General features: G+C 37.0%; 1 protein-coding gene across 3 annotated transcripts in view; it reads right to left on the bottom strand.

The window, feature by feature from the left end:
- LOC145670996 (multidrug resistance protein homolog 49-like) overlaps positions 1 to 12,142 on the bottom strand; it is a 150,445-nt gene that overhangs the window by 24,062 nt on the left and 114,241 nt on the right. The gene's annotated exons all lie outside the window — the stretch shown is intronic.

Genomic DNA, 12,142 nt, shown 5'->3' with positions numbered 1-12,142 from the left:
AGGTAAGTGTTATTCTGTGCTCGAGCACAGGGCGGCAGAATTTAGGGGGCTGCAAAATTTTGGATTTTTAAAATAAAATGAAAGTTTTACGTTCCACGGTTATGCCGGCGAGGCTAAAGGACGGTGATGATGAGGATGAATGAAATGACGGAATGAAGAAAGTGGGAGGAAACGGGAAACCCCCGAGAAAACCCATGTACACGGTGTTTATCCACCATAAAACTCACTTGGCGCGAGCTGGGATAGAACCAAGGACCTCATGCATTAGACCGCGGCTCTCAAGATTTTTTTTTTAAAGATTCACAATAAACGATTTTTTTAAAAAAAGATTTTAAACTACCAACCTGCACAGTTCCGCGTAAGCGTGAGAAAATATGTTTATGTGTTTAATTCGCTGTAATTACAGTAGTTACTAATGAGCTAGCTTATCTCATGATTTTTAAAAAGTCATTTTCTCCCATCTCCATCGAAAGAGTGAGGATAAGCTTCAACATCATGAAAACTGATACCGTTAAACCATCGATCTCTCGTATTCTATTACTTTTAAAAACTCCCCCTCCCTGAGGAGTGGACTATGACCTTGAATTGGTTTAAAACTCTCAGTATTCATCTCAGCGATCCCCAAAACTATGAATTCAACTCTAATATTGGTAGTTTTCGGGAGGGAGCGGCAAATTTTGTGATGGGCGGCAAATTATTTAAAGCACAGGGGCGCACAATATATAAATACGGGCCTGATTATGGGTCTATATCTCTTTTTGCACATAATGCTAACACATTGTTTCTGCAGTTGTGTTTCTAATATATTAATAGTAGAAAAATATTGGGATAAGATGGTTACCTTTTATACATATATAGCTAGCACAAAGAAAATCAATTGTTAGTGCAAGCACTATGTCAATGCACAAAAGATGAAAGAAATATTAACTTTTACTCTTTTTCGATCGTCAAGTGATTATTCTAAGAGAACGAAAACTAGAACAAGATAGGCAATGTCAAATTATCGGAATGTTTAGGCTTCAATGTTCAATCAATATAATTACAATAAAATACCAAGTTATCAACTCTCTAAATTGATCATAATCAATTGGGAAACATTAGCTGTGAGGGACACAAATAGATAGAAGAAAAAGGTAGATAATGAAAATTAACATTTTAACAATACAGTAAAACCTGTTAGTATTAAAAAAACTTCTGAACAATATATCAAAATTATTTTTCACTTTGACTGTAGACAAACAATAACTTTAAAAAGGAGAAACATCAGATAAAAGACAGGATATTATTAAGTGCAAACTATTTTTCAGGAAAATTAACCATATATATATACAGGGTGCGGCACGTAAAACCGGCCCGTCGTAATATTCTGGTATATTGTGTTTTTGGCAACACTTAAATAATCTACCTTCCTACCAAGAGATGGCGTGTCGAGGTCGGGTCGACTTACGTGACCTGCAGCAGTCACGTGCAGCCGCAGCCAGTGAAACTTGTCGAAACCAGTTGAGAAAAAGGCCTCGTTGTGTTAAGCCGGGTGAGTGTCAGTGTGTGATAATGCCGTATTCGATACCCGAGCGTGTTGCCATTGTTGAAGGGTTCATTCTCACTGGATCGTTTGTGAAAACAAAGAATTTGTTTCGGGAGAAATTTCCAGGACGTCCTGTGCCAGCAAAAAGCACCATTCAGGAATTGATTGAAAAGTGGCAGCGTACAGGATTGGTTCAAAATGCTCCCAGGAACAGACGATCATGGGCGGCGATTAGGGGGGGCAAAGGGGGGCAGTTGCCCCCGCACTTTTTTGAAGTAACCTAGTTATATATAGTTTCATTTGGAAATGTAACGATTTTGTATGTGTTACTGATTAATAGGAAAAAATGCTGCCATATAATATTTGCTGTTGCGTGAATACGTATTGGTTGTCTTCCCGTGGAGTAAAAAAACCTACAGTAATTGCGTTTTAATCGCCACAGAAAGTAACCCCAAAAAATAACCTATTGGAGCACAATTTCAGCATACTTTCATTTCTTCTTACAAGGGCTCGATATGTTAGTGAGCCGCTTTGAAGCTAATCGAAAGAACATTATGCAATAAAAAGTAGGGCCTATTTCACAAGTTATTCTTTAATTGCACAAAAATTAACAGTTCCTGAAATGTCTTTTCTTCTTTCTAAAGTAAGGAATATCGATTAAAAAGAGCGTGATAAGAAACAACTTCTACCTTTTCCATTGTTTTGTAGTGTAATATACGAGTGAAGTGTTGTGTTTAAGGATGTACGAGTGTATATACAATAAAATTTAGTAAATTGAACATAATTCTAGGTTTTAAGTTTATTTTGTATAACTGAAGTGTGGATTGTAAGTATTGTGTTTTGATGTGTTCCAAGAAAGTGAAATCTGCACCTAATGGCAACGAACATATTTCAAGAAGTTGCAAAAGCAAATATTTCTTTAAATGTCGTAGCATATGCTTGTAGTATTTACTGCCTTTCATTCTCTAAGAGTAATAACATACATTTAATAGCATGTGTGGAATTAAATATTAAGTTTTTCATTACTCCTCAGTTTCAATATAACTTTTGCAAAACAAGCATCATTATTCATTACTATGATTAATATTATCCTTTCTATTTATTTGTTTTGCAAATTTATTAAATAATCTGATCACACAATTTTCCAGACAGAATTTTAAGATGTTCATGAGCAAAGAATCAAATCTCTTCTTACACTTTCGTTGTTTAAGAGTACAAAGGGCCAGTGGCGGCGTAAGGGCGGGGCGAGCGGTGCCCCCGCCCCGGGCCCCACTTTGTGGGGGCCCCCTACAGTAGGTAAAAAATAGTTGCTAAGGAACCTTGTTAGCATGAGCCGTACAAGGGTCGTCAAGGTTTATAATCCACACCTTCCCTAAATGTTAACGCAATTAATTGTCAATCAATATTACACTAAATAACGGATGAAACAACAGAAATATCTGTCTAATAAAGTTAATCAGTGCTGGATTTCCGTATAAGCTAAACAAACTATAAGCTTCGGGCCTCACTCTCTTGGGGACACGAAAGAAATTTAAAAAAAAAAAATTGAATATAGATTAAAAATAAATAAAATAGAAGTTTCATTATCTTGGAGGCCCCCAAAGAAATTTAAAGGAAAAAGCTCTGAATATAGGTGAAAAATAAAGTAAATGTTTCATACTCTTGGGGGGCCCCCAAAGTATTTTAAAGGAAAAGGCTGAATGCAGGCGAAAAAATAAAACAGACGTTTCACTTTCTTGGTGCCCCCAAGAATTTTTTTTAGAAAAGTTGAATGTACGTGAAAGATAAATATAATAACTCTCTTTGGGCCCCAAAGAAATTTAAAGGAAAAATGTATGTGGATTAAAATATGAATAAAATAAAAGTTTCACTCTGTTCAATGACCTCAGAGAAATTTAAAGGAAAAGCTGAGTGTAGATTAAACTATAATGAAAGTCAAAGTATATTGTGTTATTTACATTCTAAGGTCTTATGATGGAAGTAATGGGGTCCCGTCTGCTAATCTGCTTCCTAAATTATCATTGTTTATTTATTTATTCATTCATATATCAGTTGAAGAGAAGGGTAGAAAGAAGGTATCAACGTACATAATGCTTCATTAGGGTACTAGCATTCTGTTTCTAATTAAAAGCTCTTTGGTGCAGACGCTATAGTCGCTGATTCACTTGTTTTCCTTCTGTCTTCATTCTTTTATCCTTTACAAGTCGAATTTTCAGCGAGCGAAATCCTTTTGCTTAGCTGATTTCCCCATATCTGCTCTTGTTTTTTTGGCGTATGAATTTACATTTCAGACCACAAATTTAGAGTGAAGAAAATGTTCAATAAGAAAAGTGTTCAAATAATCAAAATACTTCAGCATTATGTTTAATTCCACTCCTGATTGTTCTCATATGGAACACTTGTCACAAATCATTCGATTTGTTGACATACAACGTGATTCTGTTCAAGTTCGGGAAGCATTTATTGATTTCATCTCTGTCGAAGGAAAGACTGCTGACAGTATTTCTGCTGAAATACGGAAGAAACTTCAATGTAATAGGCTTGGTATTAAGATTTCAGAGGCCAGTCTTGTGATAATCAGGCTGCAATGGCCGGGCAATATTCTGGAGTTCAAACTTTCATACGGAATTTCCTTTGGCCATTTTCTTTCCTTGTAACAATAATTCATTGAACCTTGTGGCTTACATGCTGCGTTAACGTTCTGGCGGTGACTTTTTGGGAGCAATGGACTTTTTGGTGACTTTTTGTTGTTATTCTTCTCTAGATCTATTCACCGATGGAATGTGCTGCAAAATCACGTAAAAATTGGTCTGAAACGTGAAAATGACACTAGATGGAGATCAAAAGCAGAAGCTTTAAAGGCACTTTCTAGTCAATTGGATGAAGTAATTGATCCATTGGAAGATCTGCGTGACACTTCGATTGAAACGCTTGATACTACAGGAGACGCTGGTCTTCTTGCAAGCATCCAGTCATTTAACTTCATCGCTTTACTATATTTCTGGTCTGCAAATCTCTCATATGTTGATCGGATCCAAAAATGCCTTTAATCTCAGGATATGAGTTTCAATCAAACTCTTATTCAGTTACAGAGTCTGGTTAACGCAATTAATATCTGGAGACTTGACAAGGAAATCATATCCAGAGCTGAAAGAAGTTGCAGGGCATGTAACATAACTGTCGGTACAATTAGTAGAAGGAGAAGCATGCCTGGAGAAGTGAAGAATTAAATCTGACTGCACAGGCCGAAGTGAAGCGCTCTATCAATGAAATTCTAGATGAGATGAGACAACAAATGATCATTTTACTCAGATGCATGACCTGAACAACAGATTTAGATTCCTGTGTTCTATGGCCAACTTTGTGCAGCAGCTAGATGATGAGAGCGAGGAAAGGCTAAAAGCATGTTGCTCTGTTTTGGCTTTGTTCTACCCGAATGACCTGGTTGGCTTATTATTATTTCAGGATTGTAAGGATTTAATCAGTTCACTAAGGTGTGCTAAGAAAGCTAAGGAACAACTTGACATTTCACCACAAGGTATCCTGAAATATGTATCTTTAATAGGGCTTGAAATTACTAAAGTTTGGCAACCGCTCCTCAGATTTTGATAACACTGCCAGTATCTGTCGCATCATGTGAGAGTAATAAAAAACTGTTAATATTTGTCAGACTGAATTATTAAATACAAAATAATATAATCATAAAACAAGCGCGAAATCGGGAAATAATAGTAAAAAAGACAAGCAGGAGAGAAATATTCTAGTGCTTAACTATTCATTGATATTTCGGCAAAAGCAGTGGGACTAAATAGATCGTACATTATCACTGGAGAGAAACCGAATGTTAAAGTGAATGGGGCTAACTGTAGGAAGAAAAATCTAATCAAATAAAACCCATCTAACGTAAGTTCAGACAGGTAAGAAACTATGAATAAACTTAACCATATGAGACATTGCGCAGGAGAAACACCAAAGGCGAGAACCGAACAAAAATATTCTAGGAAACATAGAGCTTACATTTATAATTCGCATCGGTTATATTATTATTTGCAATTTTTGCAATATCAGCTCATTGTTACGTTTTGTACGTAAATATGTCTCTCACTGTATTATTAGAAGCATTACTTCCACTATTCCATCTAATTACAGTACGCGTTGATACTACGATAGTATAGGTGTAGGATAAATTCTGGATTCTTGATTTTTACGTTGGGGGCAGAATACTAAATATTTTTCAAAAGCTAAAATTTTTCTTTTGCCAGTTTTTCGTAAGTGAAAAGTGATAATGAAATGTAACCTACCACAGTAATAGATAATGTTATTCTGCATCCGAAAATACGAATCAGAAGAATTTTCAGTGTTGCCATGCACAGAAATTACAGTGCGACCAGAATTTGAATTACCCAAAAATCTAGGTTATGGTAGTAACTAGAAACATGAACTCAACGGCAATTGAATGGCTTATCATGTTGTCTGTGTTCCTTGTTAATTACTTTTTAAATAATATTTGTATTTTAATTCTACTGTTTATTAAAAATTATTTATTTTGTACACTTTATTACAAATAAATACAAATATTATTTAAAAACCAGTTAACAAGGAATACAGACAGCATGATAAGTCATTAATTGCCGTTGAGTTCATTTTTCTAGTCGCTGCCATAACCTAGATTTTTGGGTAATTCAAATTCTGGTCACATTGTAATTTCTATTGATGGCAACACTGAAAATTCTTCTGATTCGTATTTGCGGGTGTAGAGGAACATTATCTATTACTGTGGTAAATTACATTTCATTATTACTTTTCGTGGCGAAAGAAAAATTTTTAGCTTTTGAAAAATATTAAGTAGTCTGCCCCCTTAAGATTGTTATTTCTGTTGTGGGTTGTAGTTTCTGTTACACTTGTGTCCCGAATCTTTTTTCTATCGTGTTCTTTGTTTAAAAATGAATAAAAAAAGAAAAGAATATGCAATGATAAACGGGGTCCAGTTTTATTTGTAGATACCAGCCTGAAAGCGGTTCTATGCATTTAAAAAATAGACAGGCATGCTAAATGTCAGCCCTATTTGTTTAATATATCCCAGATTATAATGACACACACAAACGGGAAAAGGGATGAGCAAACAGATAGAATTATTATGTAAATGAATGTCAAAAGTAGAAGTGTATAAATCACGATTGTTTGAAAAGGGGCCCCAACCTACTTCACTGGCCCCGGGCCCCAGTTTGCACTACGCCGCCACTGCAAAGGGCTAGTATCTACTTGCGTTGTTCTTCTTAATTTACTTAATAAACTATTATATACGATGTACGGTATTTTAACTGAAAATATAGTATCCTATTAGTTATACGACCTTTCGTCAAACAAAATGTTAGAAACAACCAGGAAAACTAACATTTATATAGGGTGAGTTCGCCAATAGTCGACCGCTGAAAAAAAATCTTACTTCTAAGCACTTATAAAGCGTGATGATTTCATAGTATTTGACAAAAGTGAATTATTTGCTTTATTTGGGTTCTTTTGTACCATGCCTGTGTTAACTGCTCACTTTTAAAATTTTGCAATGATATAAAAATAGATTTTACGAAAACTCATCAAAATTCCCACTTGTCGACCATCATCGCTCAGTAGTCGACCGCATTCATGCTATTAGTCAACCGCGCGCAATTTCTATCGTTTCTATCACGTAGAAGTAATTGATTGCCTTAGGTGATATTTCAAAATTGTATTATTCGCGAGATTTGAACTTGACAAAACGATTATAAAGATTTTATTTAATTTTCAATAAGGTTTTCTCCTTAGTGATTATAAATGAAAGAATCACGCTATTAGGATTTGGTACATAGCTATTTTATTTGGAATAATGGATTTGAATATTAAATAGATCTTTCACGTGAAACAAGACTTCTCTCCTCCGTTATATGCACACGTTATCTTATCACTTATATTACGGTTTTACAAATCCTAAACAAAGTACGAGTCTCTAATAATTTAGAAAATCCTAAGTGTTCACTTTTCTCCTGTATGAAATATGTTTCTCTCCGTGTCACTTGAGCACATCGAGTTATCTTCTCATAATCATAAGGTTTCTCTCCTCTGTTATTTGAGCACTTCGAGTTATCTTCTCATATATGATAAGGTTTCTCTCCTGTGTTACTTCAGCACATCGAGTTATCTTCTCATATATGATACGATTTCTCTCCTTTGTTACTGCAGCACGTCGAGTTATTGTCTCACATATGATAAGGTTTCTCTCCCGTGTTAGGTTTTTCTTTTGAGTTACATGAGCACATTGAGTTATCTTTTCATGTAATAATAGTAAGTTCCTAATTGTTTATTCAAATCATTTATATGGTACAATCTGCGCACAGAAACAGCTTATCTGCAAGTTCTTCCCATGTATACCCAGACAATTCGTTACACCGAAGATGGAACCATTTATCACAATGATCGCAACCCACTGGTTTATCTCACTTTCCAAAGCAAAATTGTTTATTATCACTCCACATCCTGCGCATATGGCTCCATCGCCTTCGTCAATTACATCTTCATTGTGATGTTTTTCTATAACAGCAGTGGTCGTCGTCTTCGATCGTTTCTTTGGATTTTCCAGTTTGTTGCTCTTTTTTGCTGTTCTTTCATCCCTTTTGCGTTTCTTTTCCTCCTCTATTTCTTCTGTTCTTCTTGTTTTGCAGTCAGTGCGCGGCGATATTCTTCTGAGCCAATCGCAAACGGTATCTTCTCTACCTTCTTCTTAGGCTTTTTGACTGGACTCTTAGGCCAGAACAGATGCTTTTTAAAAGTTGGTGTTATACATATTGGTCTGATAGTTTTAGGGGTTGTTGCGATATTCTTCTGACTTGATTCACTTGGTCCAGCAACACCATCGCTTTCAACGTCCCTTGTTTCTTGCTGTGCTTCTGGTATAGAAACCAGAGCTTCAGTAGGAGGTTCTTTGAGAGAATAAGTATCTTGCTGAATATCTTTCATAGGTTCAGTTTCATTCAGTGTAGTTGATGTGTTTCCTTCTCATTTGATGGCACAAATTCTGGAATAGACGTTTCCTTCCTTCCTTTCGTATTAAAGGCCTCTCTGATTCTGTCGTTGGAGCAGACATAACTGATTCTTTGTTTGGCACAATACTGATTTCCTCTTTCTCTTGTGCTGCAATGGTGTCGAATTTCTCAGGTTTCGTAGGTAGAATAGATGTTATATTCACTCTGTTTTCAGTTGTTGCACTTGGATTGGCTTCAACAGCCAATGACTGGAGAAGATCATTTAGTAAATCCTTTTCAACAGTGAGAGTAGCTTGAGACAAGTGTGCATTGTTGTCATCAACTACAGGGATTTCACCAACTGCAACTTCGTCATCTAATGGTAAGTTGGCACTTTTAACATCAGTTTGTAGTGCTTCGTCCATCGGCTTTTCTGCTGGAAGTTTCAAAACTTCAAGAACTGCGTTGAAGTCAACCGCAGCCTTTTGAAGTTCATCCTTGTACACAGTAATAACTTTTCTTGCAGTACGAAGGTCTTATTCACTAACATTTGGCTGAGTGGAAGTACTCTCTATGTTTTTGCATACACTCTTGATGCATTTTGTGTAGTCAACAGCGTCCGGATTGATAGGATACAGTCCACATTTGTGAAACCCATTCTTTATTGTTGACGGTGTTGCTGCTGTTGCTAGGACCTCTGCAATAAGTGGTGCAAACTGAACTCCATGTAGTTTGTCTAAAACTGTTGTCTTTGGCACACCAAACCTTTTACAGGCATCACGAACTGAAAGTTGTTTTGTTCTTACAGCTTCTAAGGCGCACAGCATATCAAATTCCGAATAGCGGAAAAATTTTCTTTTATATCCCGGAGCCCGAATAGCGGAAATCTGTCAAAAATACATAAAATTTAAAATGTTTCGCCATATTTCTAACAACAAAATGCATTGCTATATTACAAAGCAGAAGTAATCAAGAATATGTTAACAAAAGTTGTTTTTCAATATTGATACTCTTAATATTTCAGTGTTCTTCCCGAAATCAGGTTCTGACCTGAAAAAACCTGAGCCGAGTTAATCGATATTTTTTATTGACATTAATCGGATGATGATGACGGCGCAAGGACGTGAGACCTAGAGTTTAACATGAGCTCCGAACCAATTGTATTACCATGGAAAATTGAACCCAGGACTTTATTACAAAGCAGCATACTTTAACACTTACTTGAATTTTGTTGAATTTATTTATGTCCTTTAAGCATTTGTGGCACAGGACGGGATAGTGGAGGGAGAAGGATGAGGAAAGGTGTCGGCCAGAGCCTATTATGTAGGTAACATCATGACATGCGCCTGGTATAACTGACAAAACTCCTAAGAAACCTGTTAGAAGGGCCGGCATTGGGGTTTCAACCCGCATATCTCTCCATTCCCAATTCGTAATCCAGCAGGCTAGGCACTGGACAACGTGTCTGGTACATGCCTCAAAGAAATTATTATTATTTCTCTCATTCAGGAAGACGTAGTAGACGTACAGGAACCCCTTCTTGTTCTAGTTTGTTTGCTTGTTTCTTTGTTTATTATGGTTTAACGTCCCTTCTTAGGATCAAGACTATGTAAAGACGTGGACCTATAGTTTACAGTAATATTCGAACCGCTTTAATTCGTTCTATGTTCTCCCGCTTCGAATTGAACCCGGGACACAGAGCACCAAAGGCACGGTTGCTATCCATTAGACCAGCGAGGAGGGTTTCTTGTTTCCGTGTAAAAAAAAAAAAAAAAAAATGGTTTCACATTGAAATAGTAGATCGTCATAAAAAGAAACTTTAAACTAAGTTAATGAACAAATTCCAGTCAGCAAAACGCGAAACATAGTATGAAACAGTGCGGTCGACAGGTGGCAAGAAATATTCCAATGGTCGACCAACACGAGAAACAGGCGGTCGATTTTTAGAATATGTCACGAAATCAAAAATTTTATACATGCATGTTGAAGAACAGACCTTAATACCAAACAGGAAATAATTTGAAGCAATTTGGCGCACTCTCAAATAATCCAATAATCGACCACCCTTGGTCGACAATTGGTTTGTATGGGAAAGAAAAAATGCCAAATTCCGACCACATTTTAACATGTATTTATTCATTTAATACTATCCAGTTATTGACAAATTATACTGTACAGTTTCTAGAATAACTTAGTTTTGTAACGAAAACATTTCTTACCCCACGTACTATCTATATCCTCAGAAAAGCGAAAAACAACAGGTGCACAAGATTCCCATTGCACACTGTCGTAAACTGTGCACCTGAGTCGTAATTCTACAGATACTTCGAAATTTATCGATGAAAGACGACCAGCTGGCCAAGGGAGAGGCAAACAATGATTGTCATTGGTGGTATATGATGCAAGCTTTATCGCGAATCACTTTCCGCTCCAAAAGACCATTAGATATATTTTATATACACAATAGTAAGCAAAAATGGTCGACTATTGGATGGCGGTCGACTATTGGCGAACTCACCCTACAAATATTCAGATCATGGCTTGCCCCCTCACTTTTAACGTCCAACCGCCGCCACTGCAGACGATCATCTGTCTGCACACCTGAATTAAAGATGCAGGTGGAGGAGATAATGACAAGAAGTCCTCGAAAGTCAACCAGGAGATTGAGTCAACAGGTTCATGCGAGTGAGAGAAGTTGCAGACGTGTTTTAAGGGGACTGAAGTTAAAACCGTACCGGATAAGTGTTGTGCAAGAACTGAAGGAGCCTGACCTGCAGAAGAGGGTGCATTTCTGTTCATGGCTGTTGAGCAATGTTGCCAGTGGTTTCTTGGATCCACTAATGCTCATCATGAGTGACGAGGCGTGGTTCCACCTGTCTGGGTACGTAAATTCCCAAAACAACCGGTATTGGTCGACAGAAAATTCACACGCAATCCACCAGGTACCCTTGCATGATGACAAGATTGGTGTTTGGTGTGCCATTTCCGCCACACGCGTTATTGGGCCCATATTCTTTGAGACGACAGTGAACAGTGACGTGTATATGGGAATCCTGGAGGAGTTTTATACACACTTGACCGAAGAGGAGCGTCAGTTATGTTACTTTCAGCAGGACGGTGCAACATGCCACACATCAGCTGCATCATTGTCCCTTGTGCATGAGATGTTTACACCAGAGAGGGCAATCAGCAAAGACTTGTGGCCTTCTCGGTCACCAGACTTGTCCACGTGTGACTTTTACTTATGGGGACTGTTAAAGGGAAGAGTATACGAAACAAATCCACACACAATTGAAGAACTCAAGACCAGGATCCAGGATGTCACCAATAGCATTACAACACAAGAACTGACAAGGGTATATATGAATCTCCTCAATCGTGCTCACATGTGTGTTGAAGTGGGCGGAGGACACTTTCAGCACCTGCTGTGAAGGTGAGTAGTCATATTCAATACATTACATTTCATTTTATGTGTCCACTTTATGGGCCGGTTTTACGTGCCTCATCCTGTATATATTACATATATATATATATATATACGGGGTTCATTCTGAAAGTAATGAGCATTGCTTTAGAAAAACTGTTTTATTGTTCCGATTGTTACAAATCTTTAAAATTCCTC

Source organism: Thermobia domestica, chromosome 15 (genome assembly GCF_964235325.1).
Source record: "Thermobia domestica chromosome 15, izTheDome1.hap1.1, whole genome shotgun sequence".
NCBI classification, from domain to species: domain Eukaryota; kingdom Metazoa; phylum Arthropoda; class Insecta; order Zygentoma; family Lepismatidae; genus Thermobia; species Thermobia domestica.
The sequence above is the reverse complement of the archived record's forward strand: the minus strand, read 5'-3'. Positions and strand labels throughout refer to the sequence as shown.